The sequence below is a fragment of the Phacochoerus africanus genome, chromosome 15, assembly GCF_016906955.1.
Source record: "Phacochoerus africanus isolate WHEZ1 chromosome 15, ROS_Pafr_v1, whole genome shotgun sequence".
NCBI lineage: Eukaryota > Metazoa > Chordata > Mammalia > Artiodactyla > Suidae > Phacochoerus > Phacochoerus africanus.
Genome location: NC_062558.1, coordinates 133,093,775 through 133,108,706, shown reverse-complemented (window position 1 = coordinate 133,108,706; position 14,932 = coordinate 133,093,775).

The window sequence follows — 14,932 nt, the reverse complement described above, 5'->3', positions numbered from 1 at the left end:
ATGTCAATGTACTGAATGCTCCAATCAAAAGACACAGAGTGGCAGCTTGGATAAAAAAGCAAAAACCTTCAATCTGCTTCAAGAGACTCACCTTAGGGCAAAGGACACATAGATTGAAAGTGGGGGGATGGGAAAAGATATTTCATGCCAATGGACAAGACAAGAAGGCAGGAGTGCAATACTCATATCAGACAAAATAGACTTTAAAATGAAGGCCATAAAGAAAGATAAAGAAGGACACTATTTAATGGTAAAAAGATCCATTCAAGAAGAGAATATTACAATCATCAATATCTATGCCCCTAATACAGAAGCACTCAGATACCTATAACAAATGCTAACAGACATAAAAGGAGAAATTGATGGAACTACAATCATAGTAGGAGACTTTAACACTCGACTCACAGCAATGGACAGATCTTCTAGACAGAAAATCAATAAGGCAACAGAGATCCTAAATGACATGAGAGAAAAGGTAGACTTAACATTTTCAGGACATTACATCCAAAAAAATCAGAAAATACATTCTTCTCAAGTGCACATGGAACATTCTCAAGGATTGATCACATACTGGGGCACAAAGCTAACCTCAACAAATTTAAGAATACAGAAATTATTTCAAGTGTCTTCTCTGACCACAATGGCATGAAACTAAAAATCAACCACAGGAAAAGAAATGAGAAAAAACTACATGGAGACTAAACAACATGCTTCTAAAAAACAAATGGGTCAATGAGGAAATCAAGAAGGAAATTAAAAAATACCTCGAGACAAATGATAGTGCAGACACAACCACTCAAAATCTATGGGATGATGCAAAAGCAGTGCTCAGAGGGAAGTTCACAGCAATTCAGGCTTTCCTCAAAAAAGAAGAAGTGGGGGGATGGGAAAAGACAAACTGACAACTTAAACCCACCACTAAATGAACTAGAAAAAGAACAAACAAAACCTAAAGTCTGCAGAAGGAAGGAAATCATAAAGATCAGAAAGGAAATGAATAAAATAGAGAGTCAAAAAACAATAGGAAAAAAATCAATAAAACCAAGAGCTGGTTCTTTGAAAAGGTAAATAAAATTGACAAACCTCTGGCCAGACTCACCAAGAAGAGGAGGAAAAAAACCCAAATAAACAAATAAGAAATGAAAAAGGAGAAGTCACACGTATACTATAGAAATACAAAAAAAAAAAAATGAGAGAATACTACGAACAATTGTATGCCAACAAATTTGACAACCTAGAAGAAATGGACAACTTTCTAGAGACTTACAGCCTGCCAAAACTGAATCAAGAAGAAATAGATCAACTGAACAGACTGATCACTAGAAATGAAACTGAATATGTCATAAAAACACTCCCTACAAATAAAAGTCCAGGACCAGATGGCTTCACAGGTGAATTCTACCAAACATACAAAGGGGAACTTATACCCATCCTCCTTAAACTTTGTCAAAAGGTTAAAGAAGAAGGAACACTCCCAAAGACATTCTATGACAGCACCATCACCCTAATTCCAAAACCAAAGATACCACCAAAAAAGAAAACTATAGGCCACTATCTTTGATGAATATAGACACGAAAATTCTCAACAAAGTTTTAACCAACCGAATCCAACAACATATAAAAAAGATCATACACCATGACCAGGTGGGATTCATCCCAGGTGCACAAGGATGGTTCAACATATGCAAATCAATCAACGTCATACACCACATAACAAAAGAAAAGTCAAAAACCACATGATCATCTCAATAGATGCAGAAAAAGCATTTGACAAAGTCCAAAATCCATTCATGATAGAAATTCTTACCAAAATGGGTATAGAGGGAACATACCTTAACATAATAAAAGCCACTAATGACAAACCCACAGCAAATGTAATATTCAATGGAGAAAAGCTGAAAGACTTCCCACTAAAATCTGTAACAAGACAAGGATGCCCACTCTCACCACTGCTCTTCAACATAGTATTGAAAGTCCTAGCCACAGCAATCAGACAAACAAAAGAAATAAAAGGTATCCAAATAGGAAGAGAAGAGGTAAGGACTCAACCCAAAAATTACTTGAACTGATCAACAAATTCAGCAAAGTAGCAGGATATAAGATTAACATCCAGAAATTAGTCACATTTCTGTATATTAACAATGAAATATTAGAAAAGGAATACGGAGTTCCCGTCGTGGCGCAGTGGTTAACGAATCCGACTAGGAACCATGAGGTTGCGGGTTTGGTCCCTGCCCTTGCTCAGTGGGTTAACGATCCGGCATTGCCGTGAGCTGTGGTGTAGGTCACAGACGCGGCTCGGATCCCACGTTGCTGTGGCTCTGGTGTAGGCCGGTGGCTACAGCTCCAATTCAACCCCTAGCCTGGGAACCTCCATTTGCTGCGGGAGCGGCCCAAAGAAATAGCAAAAAGACAAATAAATAAATAAATAGAAAAGGAATACAAAAATACAATACCTTTCAAAATTGCACCCCCAAAAAAATAAAATACCTGGGAATACATCTGAGGTGAAAGACTTATATGCTGAGAGGTATAAAACACTAGTCAAGGAAATTAAGGAGGATGTAAAGAAATGGAAAGATATTCCAAGCTCCTGGGTTGGAAAAATTAATATTGTAAAAATGGCCATATTACCCAAAGTGATCTACAGATTCAATGCAATCCCTATCAAATTACCCATGACATTTTTCACAGAACTAGAACCAACAATCCAAAAATTTATGTGGAACCACAAAAGACACAGAATTGCCAAAGCAATCCTGAGGAACAAAAACCAAGCAGGAGGCAAAACTCTCCCAGACTTCAGGCAATATTACAAAGGCACAGTCATCAAGTCAGTGTGGTACTGGACCCAAAACAGACATACAGACCAATGGAATAGAATGGAGAACCGAGGAATAAACTCAGACACCTATGGTCAATTAATCTTCAACAATGGAGACAAGAATATAAAATGGAAAAAAGACAGTCTTTTCAGCAAGTATTGCTGGGAAACCTGGACAGCTGCATGCAAATCAATGAAACTAGAACACACCCTCACACCATGCACAAAAATAAACTCAAAATGGCTTAAAGACTTAAATGTAAGAGAAGACACCATCAAACTCTTGGGAGAGAACATAGGCAAAACATTCTCTGACGTCAGCCTTACAAACATTTTCTCAGGTCAGTCTCCCAAAGTAACAGAAATCAAAGCAAAAATAAGCCAATGGGACCTAATCAAACTGACAAGCTTTTGCACAGCAAAGGAAACCAAAAAGAAAACAAAAAGATAACTTACAGTGTGGAAGAAAATAGTTTCAAATGTTGCAACTGACAAGGGCTTAATCTCTAAAATACACAAACAACTTATACAACTCAACAGCAAAAAAGCCAACAACCAATGGAAAAATGGGCAAAAGACCTAAATAGACATTTCTCCAAAGAAGATATACAGATGGCCAACAAGCACATGAAAAAATGCTCAGCATCACTGATTATTAGAGAAATGCAAATCAAAACCACCATGAGATACCACCTCACACAAGTCAGAATGGCATCATTAATAAGTCCACAAATAACAAATGCTGGAGAGGGTGTGAAGAAAAGGGAACCCTCCTGCACTGTTGATGGGAATATAAGTTGGTACAACCACTACAGGGAACAGTATGGAGGTACCTTAGAAAACTATACATAGAACTACCATATAACCCAGCAATTCCACTCTTGAGCATATATCTGGACAAAACTTTCCTCGAAAAAGACATAGGCACCTGCATGTTCACTGCAGCACTATTCACAACAGCCAAGACACGGAAACAACCCAAATGTCCATCGACAGATGATTGGATTAGGAAGATGTGATATATATATCACATCTGTGTGTGTGTGTGTGTGTGTGTATATATATATATATATACACACACACACAACAGAATACTACTCAGCCATAAAAAAGAACAAAATAATGCCATTTGTAGCAACATGGATGGAACTAGAGACTCTCATCCTGAGTGAAGTAAGCCAGAAAGCAAAAGAAAATTACCATATGATATCACTTATATCTGGAATCTAATATATGGCCCAAATGAACCTTTCCACAGAAAAGAAAATCGTGGACTTGGAGAATAGACTCATGGTTGTCAAGGGGGAGGGGGAGGGAGCGGGATAGATTGGGAACTTGGGGTTAATAGATGCAGACTATTGCCTTTGGAATAGATAAGCAATGAGATCCTGCTGTGTAGCACTGGGAACTATATCTAGTCACTTATGATGGAGCATGATAATGTGAGAAAAAAGAATCTATACATGTATGTGTAACTGGGTCCCCATGCTATACAGTAGAAAATTGACAGAACACTATAAACCAGCTATAACGGAAAAAAATAAAAATCATTTTATATATATATATATATATATATACACACATATATATATATATATATATATATATATATATAGTCCAGTGATGGCAGTGCCCTGACTAGAAGAACAGTGAGGTGGGAGAGGGGCATCACCCAAACTTGGTGAATGATTCCACAGGCAGGATGGGAAGTGGGGGAGGAGAGGGAACAAGGACTGGCCAAGGCTCCAGCTAGGGCAGCCAGGTGCATGGCAATGCCGACCAGCAAGCCAGACAGAGAGGAGACAAGAGGACAAGGCGCTCCAAGGTAGAAATGCATCCCCTTGACCTTGGGACCTGTCAGAATAGTGATACCATCCAGACACCCAAGTGGAACTGTGCAGAAGGCAACAGGGTCTACAGGTGGTGAACTCAAGATGGAGGTGTGGGTTTAACTTAAGTCATCGGACAATTTAAGACTAGTTTAAGTCATCGAGGAGAACTGTGGTGCCCAGGGCAGATGTGGAAGTGAGAGGAAAAGCACCAAAGACAATACCCTGCAGAGCCCCAGCCTCTAAGAGATGGAAGCCGAATATGCATTGCTAAGCTTGCTTTTGGTTACAAGTGACAGAATGGTCAACTCAAGCAGTAAAATCAATTATAAAATTGGAAAATGCAAAGGGAATCTGCAGGTGTGGCAGGTGTTTTGCCTGCCTCTGTGCATAATGAGCCTCAGAGAAGGCAGGTGATGGGGTGGGAGGGGACAAAGATCTTGGCTCTAAGTGCCACCTGAGGCCTTACTATCTCCATGTGCTTTTTTCTACCTAATATTGGATCTTGAAATGGAGCTGGGCAGGATCTTTCCACCTTCCATTTCAATGAGGCTGTCGTTTAATTGGAAGTAGAATAACATTTACATATATAATCATCAGACCTCAACCAGAGGCAACTAAGAGCTTCTTATGAATACATATCCTGCCACGTTGGTGTGGGTTTCATGAAACATCCTGAACACCAGCTAATTTTCTGTTTCGATGATATTGATAGGCTCTATCAATGAAAAAGTTTGTTAGGTTAGAGTATGTGTCTGAGGCCTTTTAAAAGGGACCCTTTAAAAAAAAAATCGTATCAGAGTATAGCTGACTTACAATGTTGTGTTAGTTTCAGTTATACAGAAGAGTGAAATAGATATATATATATATCTCCGTTCAAAAAGGACCCATCTATAAAGTGTCAGTTTCCCATATTTAGAACAAAGTTGATCACGATCCTGTGTACAAAAAGAATTTATGGGGAGTTCCCATTGTGGCTCAGTGATAACAAACCCAATTAGAATCCATGAGGATGTGGGTTCGATCCCTGGCCTCACTCCGTGGGTTAAGGATCCGTCATTGCCATGAGCTGTGGTGGAGGTCTCAGTCAAGGCTCGAATCTCATGTTGCTGTGGCTCTGGTGCAGGCCAAATACTGCAGCTCCGATTCACCCCTAGCCTGGGAACTTCCATATCCCGCGGGTACAGCCCTAAAAAAATAAAAACAAAAATAATTTATGTGCACACAAATATTTAGTGCTTTTCAGGCTTTACCAAACAGTACTCTCTTCTTTAAGCCCTGGAACAGCTGCACCAGGTACTTGAGGGGAGACATAACCCCTCACTTATCAGGGATGAAAACTGAGGCCCTGCGAGGTGAGGTGACCCATCCAAGGTTACTGGGGTGACCAATGCCAGTTCTTAATCCACGGCCCTTTCTGCCATTTCATGTCCTAAGGAGATACATACTGCGGTTTTCTGGAATTATCATTTTGCCAAACGTTTGCCTCACATAGGTGCAGAGTAACATTCTTAGGAAACCATGAGATAAATAGTATGTATAAGATATTCACTGCAAGACTTCAAGAGTCAGAGAATGCCAGAAGGACCCTGGTTCAGAGAATGGGTTCTTAAGAAAAGCTGCCTGGGTTCAGATCGAGGCTCTGTCACTAACACCTGCCATGAACCATGGACCAGTTACTTCACGTCTCTGCCCCTAGTGGACATGTGGGGTTGTCTCCGCCAGCGCCCCCAGGCTTCCATTCTGAGGTCCTCATGGATGCAAGGACACCCACTCTAGATATCAGCTCCCAGGGTAACACAGTGATCTAAGCTAAGCCCATCAACTCATTCCATCCCCTAGGCCATGGCATTGATTCAGGCATGGCTGTGTGACCCAATCTAGTCCAATCAGAGGGAGCCCCAGGACTCTCCCAGGGAATGCTGAGACCAAAATATCCCACTGGGTGTGAACAAGGCAGCACAGAGTCCTGGGAGCTGCTGGCCCTACCCTGGATCCATGAAGGGAAATAGCCTTAGGAGGATGGCAGAGAAGACACATGGAAAGAAACTGACTCAAACCGGCCATTAACTCTAGATCTTTCAATTACTTGAAATAAGAAATTACAGTTTAAGCTGATTTGAGCTGGGTTTCCTGGTACCACCAAAAACATCCCAACTGATTTGCCCAATCTCTCAACTACAGAAGAGCAATAAATAATAATAACTATAAATACAATATGTAATAAGTACAATAAAAAATTGTTACCCTCCTAAGTCTGTTGTAAGGAGGTAATTCACAAGAACACTTGTTCCTGTTCCTGATACACCCTGGCTCCACCCACAGATACTGAAGGTTGGGAATATCTCATCTTTTTCTCACTGTGAGGTCTGGTTCTCCATGCCAAGTCTTTCAAAATGAGGATCACATTTAACCTGAGGGTCCCAGACAAGCCACACTTACCCACAGTTTTATGCACGGACACCGTCAGGCAGGACGAGCTACTTTTAAATAGTAGAACCTGCTGGCGCGGGAGGGCAGAGCTATTTGGCGATACTGCCCGTCGTGTCCAGGCCTTTGGTGATTTTACTGCCTTTCTCCCAGCATCCCCTGGGTTGGTGTCCTTAACCTATCATGTAATGATATTTCAGGGTCCGGGAGATAAATTGCTCCCTGCGTAAAATAAGGCAGCGGATCTATACCCCTAAGCTCTGATAATTAGTTTTTAATGTAACAACAGTTCTTTGGAGGAAATGTTTTCCCGCTCTAAAGTCTTCTTAAAAGCATCCCTTAGGCTGAAATTAAGTTGGAAGGAGTGTCACGAAGGCCTGCGACGACGAGGGGCGAGTCGGGCTCAGGTTACCAGCCAGGCCGGTGTGATTCAAGGGCTTCAGGCCGCCCTCCCCTCTCACCTCTGAGGCCAGGCCTGCTCCAGCCCACGGCCGCAAAAGCAAAGGGTGAGGACACACTTCATCACCTAACGTGACACCCAAGTAATGGTTACAAATGGGTTTGGGGGGGGCCCTCAGAGAGGGGGATGGGAAGGAGCTGGGGGCACCTTCTGAGGCCTCCCTTTCACTCTGCCAAAGCGTTTTCTCGATCCAAACACTCGTGAATTTCTTTTCTATTAGGCCACACATACCTATTTTGATTAGTATTTAAGACTCAAAAGGGACCACAGTCAATCTGTTCCTTGGGAAGAAATATCAGATTCCTTCTGGAAAGTGTTCCCAGCTGTGGAGTCCCCGCCCCCTCCCCTCCCCTCCCCACCCCGGTGCACACCCAGCAGCCCCTCCCACGTGATCCGGGTACTCTCAGAATTAGGGCTGCTTGCACTCTGCGAGGACAAACCAGCCCTCCTGCGCAGAGGTAGCGCCAAGTTGACACGTGGGGGGAGGGGGGGTTCCAGGGCTGGAGGTCATCTGGAATAACACTGTTGTTAGCCTCTAGGCGATTAACCCTTCATATGCCTAACTGGCTACCTAAAGAAATGCAAATGGGAACCAGCATAAATATCAAGACCCAGAGGGGCCAGGAGATCATCAAATGCTAAATTCTCCACGAATCCCAAAGGAATTCCAAATCCCCAAATGACCAGCAGATCTATGAAAATATTTCCTTTCCCTTTGCCCGAAGCTGTCCTTAGAAAAAAAATGTAAGTGGTTTAAAGGAATACAAATGGGTGATTTTCTTTGATCACTGGACGCACACAGAGGCCCCTTCCTTCAGCATCCGGGGACGAGCAGCCTTGACACTGTTTGTCAAGGTGTGCTCTAGCTGTTGGGTCTGGGAGCCCAACTGGTGCCTGAGCCAAGGGGGCGCTGGGGGCTTAGACCCTCCTCGTGAGGTGAGGTCTCAGGTCTTGATAGGGATGGAGTGGGGTAGTCACACAGGTAGTTGGAGAAGTCCCACTAGGGAACCTTGGGGAGAGAGGGAAACCTAGGCAACTTTGGGATTCACTGTAATTTAATAATCGCTCCAGAAAACCATCAGAACAAAGACTGTAAAAAAAGCCCTGATGCCTCAGGTCATTAAGTGAGAGATAAAATGAGGCTTGCATTCAAGTTCAGCAGGATAATGATCCGTAAGAATGAGAAGAGGAATTTAATGGGAAGATGACTTTCCAAAGTAGGAGACCCTCATTACATGGAAACATGAGATATTTCAACTATTTTAGCAGATATTACCACCCTTCTGCTGATTGGAATAAGCACCAGGACAGTCCTAGTTTGACCTCATAGGGTCAAATACTCTCACCGGATGTGAAGGAGGAGCTAATGATGTAAGCCTGAAATCTACTCTTGACGGCTACTCAAAGAAAGAGGACGAGGCAAGCCTGGCGTCTACTCTTGACGGCTACTCAAAGAAAGAGGAAGAGGCAAGCCTGGCGTCTACTCTTGACGGCTACTCAAAGAAAGAGGAAGAGGCGGTCTTTTCCCTCGACCTACTTTCCTTGGATTATAAAAATGTGCTACCTAATGCTCTGGGCAGAGCTTCTTTGCCTGCCTGCTTGTATCTCTCACAAGCGTCCTATCTTAATAAATCCATTGCTTGCCTATCACTGTGTCTCTTGATGAATTCTGTCCAGGCTGAGACACAAAGAACCTGAAGTTGAGTAAAGCCAGCCACTCCCCACTTCCTTGTCATTTTCCTCAGGGCCTCGGGCTGAAGGCCATCATCAGGGGTGAACACAGGCTCAGCAGGAGCTCCTGGGCTTCTCCTCCACACGGCCAGGCTCCCATCTTTCCACCTTGTCCCCTGGCCTGCTCAGCCCAGCCACCCTCACCTCCCTGCAGGAGAAGCCAGACTGGAGCTCCATCTCTGTTCCACAGTCAAGCCCTCCCACCTCCCCTAAAGGAAGCAAAACAGCCACAAAGACGATTGGAGGCAAACATTTCAAAAATTATAACACCCACTGTCATCAAAGAAGGGGGGTGATGGTGAGCCCCTCCCATCTACACGGATGGCTGACACTACCTGCGAGGCAACAGGTGGAATGTTCTCGAACTGGAGGCTGACAGAACTGAGTCAGATCCTGGCTCCACCACTTACTAGCTCTGTGAGGTCCTGTGAATGGCTTAACCCTCCAAACCTCTGTTTTCTTCTCAGTAAAATGGGGAGATGTGATAGTGTCACTTTGTCTTCCTGTCGGGAGGCTCAGCAGAAGCAGCTGACTCTCTTCTTACTTCCAGAGAACAGTGAGTGATGCCCATCCCTCTGGCCCAGGTATTGCCCTCTTCTAGGACTGTTTCCCAAGGAAATGACCAGAAGCGCCATAAAGACTTATGTACAGGTGTGCTCCTCCAAGCATCATTTGAAGCAAGAATAACTGGAAATGAACTAAACACACCCAGGAGTCACGACTGAGTGGTAGTAATTTTGGCACATCCATGTGCGGGATGGTGCCCCCAGAAGAGAACCAAGTGAGTGTGATCAGCAAAGGAGAGAGTCACCTTACACTTAATGGGTTATAGGGTATTTCCGGACAGACAGCTAATACAGTGTTCAAGGTACTAAAAGTTAAATGCCTGCTCATTGTCATTATTAATAATAAAAGTCAGCATTAATAACAATAAACTTTATTGGTAATAACCACCATTCCTTTAAAAAAGAAAAACAAATTTATTTTCTCACAGTTCTGGAGGCTAGAAGTTCAAGACCAAGATGTTGGCAGCTTTGGCTTCTTCGGAGGCCTCTCTCCTTGGCCTGCAGACGGCCACCTTCTTGCTGAGTCCGCATGCAGCCATCCCTCTGTACAGTCATGCCCTGTGTCCCCATCAGCACCATTTCTCGATTTGCCGACACTTATTCTGTGCCAGAGACGAGGAAGCTTTACACACGTGATCTCATTTTACCCTCACAAGAGATGGGTACCATTATTCCTTCTCATGTTTCACATCTGAAAACTGAGACTCGGGGAAACTGCACAAGCTTGCCAAGCATCACATAGCCAGCAGTCTGCAGAGCCAGGATTCAAGCTGAGTCTGAATAATTCCAAAGTCACTCTGCAATTCACCTCTCTAATCAGATTGCTCTGCCAGCACATCAGCGGAGACGAGTCACAGTGACTCCCCAAATCAGACCTGCAGAGGTGGATGGGGCCTCGAGACAACAAGATCCTAGCATCTCCATGGAAGGAAGGGTCTAGAAGAACTAGTTTCTCATCTAATCCGACTCAGTAGCCTTTATGAAGTTCTGCCCATGTGATGATGGAATGGCTTTAGTCAACTGTGAAAATAACTTGGAAAATCTCTTATTCTGAATTATGCCACAGACGAGGTGGACACATAAGAAGGCCAGTGGAAGACTGCGTAGAGAACACGCAGGAGACTAGACAGCAGCAGAAACGTCCTGAAGGCCAGGGTCCTGTTTGTTTCAGTGCGGCAGCATCTGTGCTTACACGTACAACACTCCCATGGGCATTCTCCAGTCCCAACAAGGAAGAGCAGAGGACTCTGGAGTTTTGTCAGATCCCAAAGGACCAGCCATCCCACATGTCACATGACACTCAGTTCAGAATCTTGATCCCAGAGCCCTAGACCAATGGTTCATAAGCCTGGCTGCGCATGAGAATCACCACCTGGGGAACTTTTTAAAATATAAAAGTCCAGGCCACACCCCGGACTAATTCTTTCAAAACCTCTGGGGATGGAGCCAAGGCACTGAACATTAATTTTTTATGATTCCAGCTGACAGCCCTAATTGAGAATCACTAAAACCTATTAAAGTAGAATTCAACAAGTTCTCAGAAAAGATGAGTCCAACAATTAGTTCAGGATATTTGAGAGGCTGTGAAGAAGTCAGTTCTATTTATGCAATCAAATAAAAGAGCGAGGGGGAGGGGAAATGTAACCAACACAAAACAAACAAAAAACAAAAACAACCCAGGGAGTTCTCTTGTGGCACAGTGGATTAAGTATTCAGTGCCATCACGGCAGCACTCAGGTCACTGCCGTGGCACGGGTCTAATCCCTGGCCTGGGAACTTCCACATGTCACAGGCAAGGCCAACAAAAATCCAAACAAAGAAATAAACAAAAAATGGGAGTTCCCGTCATGGCGCAGTGGAAACAAATCCGACTAGGAACCACGAGGTTGCAGGTTCAATCCCTGGCCTCGCTCAGTGGGTTAAGGATCTGGCGTTGCCGTGAGCTGTGGTGTAGGCCAGCAGCTACAGTTCCAATTCAGCCCCTAGCCTTGGAACCTCCACAGGCCATGGGTGCAGCCCTAAAAAGCAAAATAAATAAATAAATAAATAAATTTTTTAAAAACTTAAAAAAAAAATAACCTATCACAGCCCCACAGGATGCTGTGAGAGAAACTAAAACCTAGAGAGAGAAAAAAAAAACCAACAAAAAGAGGTACAGAGCAAAGGAGAAAAACATGCACATGAAATATGTCCTAAACTTAAAAGACTCACTGCTAATCACTAAATATAAAGTGGGTGGTATTTCTAAAGCCGTGAGGACAGAGGCATGGACCCTTTGTTGACTCCTAGAGTTGGCTAGAACCATGGAAGTCCCTGTCAATGAGGTGCATTCTCATATTCCCTCTGTCATGGGAAGAATTCCCTAAAAAGAACAAAGATACCATGTGAGTATTTAGCTCTACTTGGAACCTAAGAGAGAAAAGAAATACAGTCACATCACTTGGGCAAGATGGATAACAGGACTCTTTTCCATCTTAAAAGAAAAAAGTGGAGGAGTCTCCTTCGTGGCACACGGGAAATGAATCCAACTAGTATCCATGGGGTTTCGGGTTCGATCCCTGGCCTTGTTCAGTGGGTTAAGGATCTGGTGTTGCCGTGAGCTGTGGTGTAGGTCACAGACGTGGCTCAGATCTGGTGTTGCTGTGGCTGTGGGGTAGGCCAGCGGCTGCAGCTCCAGTTCAACCCCTAGCCTGGGAACCTCCATATACCACTCCTGCAGCCCTAAAAAGAAAAAAAAAGAAAAGAAAGAAAGAGTGATCTTCAAAAAAGAAACACCAAAGTATTCATGGTTAACAAGGAACCAGACCCAACACAGGTGAGAAGGTTGGATGGAAACTCAACGTCATTCAACTCAGTTCAGCCCTGTAAGTCCAAATAAATATATCCCGAGATAAAGGAAGATCCAGTGGATTTAATCTGAAGACAACAGTCAGCATTCACTGGAAAACAGGTTAAAACTGGAAACCTAGGGAGGGACAAATACCTACTGCCATTTTCAAATAAAGTATCTTAGAAACTCGGGGCTGATGAACTTGAATTTACACCGTTCCAAAATTCCTCTAGTTTTTTTTTTTTTGGTCCCTCAGACCAAGGGAGAGAATCCTTTGGCGTGCGGAAGGTCCCAGACCAGGGACAGAAATCCCACCACAGCCGTGACAATGACAGATCCTTAACTTCTAGGCCACCAGGGGACTCCCAGGCCTTCCCCAAATTCTTATCTGGATTAATAAACAGATGCCTTGTCGGAAGTAAGAAGAGAAAGGAAAGGAAGGAAGAAGAATGAGTTCATTACCAGCGATCAGCATGAACTCACTCAAGAATTCACTCCAAACGTGTTTTTACACAGGGTAACTAGACAGGTAGATGAGGAAGAAACCCAGAAATGATATTGTGATGTCACTAATATTCCTTGGTAGCCTTATGATGAGGCCACACATCACGTGCCCTGATGACAGTGGATGTGGTGAGATGGATACTCAAAGCCAGAATCCTGGTCCCCATCACTCCCAGCCTCTGGTGGTGAAGAAGGGAGAGCTCAAGCCCTGAGCCTTCGCTCGTCTCACGGGCATCATCGTTTGAAATGTGATGTGCCTGTCTGTCTGTCTACCAATCTGAGGCCACGCTAGAAGGTATGCAGAATAGGTTATTAAAAACAGAATCAGAAAATAAAAACCATGAAAAGGAAAAAAAAAAATTAACATGTTAACCAGAAAAGTTTCCAAGAGGGAGCATTACATTTGACTCTGAGCTTCTGGGCAGCCAAGGCAAGAAGAGAAGCATGATCAGTTTCATTTCTGTTCACAGAAAGATGATGCATTTTTTGTGTGGGGGGGAGTTGTTTTTGTTTCTGTTTCTTTTTAGGGTCACAAGTGCGGCATAAGGAAGTTCCCAGGCTTGGGGTCAAATCAGAGCTACCGACTGCTGGCCTACACCATAGCCACAGCAACTTAGGATCCAAGCCAAGTCTGAGACCTACACAGCAACTTGGGATCTGAGCCGCATCTGAGACCTACATGGCAGCTCACGGTAATGCCGGATCCTTAACCCACTGATTGAGGCCAGGGATCAAACCCACGTCCTCATGGATACCAGTCGGTTTTGTTACCGCTGAGCCACGATGGGATCTCCCAAGATGATGCATTTTTATCTTGGTACCAAATTAAGAGAGGAATCTATCCATCGGGATCTCACACGGGATACACAGAGCATCCCACAGCAGCGTCTTCAGTGAGGGTACAGCAGGAAACACCTAGCACACTGACTTTGGGATGATTTGCGGAGAGTTCAGTGAAGGGACTCCTTAGCAAGGTATGAGCAGGGTGTCGGAAGCCATGGGAGCTGCGCAGTCCCCCAGGGGGCTACTAGCAATGGGGCCACTGCCCCTGCACTGGTGGAGACTATAGAGGGATAAGGTCAGCCCCGGTGACCTTGCCAGAGTGGAGCTCGCTCTCCTCCCACCCTCCACTCTCTGGCCAAGGCTCCCCATGGAGCCCCGCAGAAGTCAGAAGGAGCCCCTTGGATGCAGTTAACACAGGACAGCCTCCTGGGGACCCAAGGCAATGGGGAGAAAGACAAGGACTGGATATTCAACATAGTTCAGAAAGGATATTCCACAAAGCATATGCTAACATGATTTGGGTGTGTCATGTGCCAATGATGTAACGTGCTACAAAAAGCAGGATTAGAATCCGCAGAGGGTTAGAGGGCCTGGGTCCTTTGAGTTGTATTCTACAGCTGATACTGCCTTCGAGGGTCAAAGGACACCTAGTGTATTGATGTGTCCTTCTGGCGGCCAAAGAAAGATCCGTAAGCTGTAAATCCCAAAGGGACAAGCAGTAGGGGAGGGAGGACAGTCTGTTCTGGCCCAGGTTTTGCCCAGCCCAAAGACCAAGGACCTCAGAACCGTTCATTTGCAGAATCAGGAACGGAAACAGGAGCTGTACCTACAGAAGCAAAGTCATGGGAACATAATAACTGCCTTTGATATTTAAGAGACTGTCTTTCAGGAAAGAGACTGCCCAGATTCCAAATGGACCGAGCAAGAACCAATGACAGAGAGAGACGAAGTGCATTTCCATAAAGGAAGAACTTT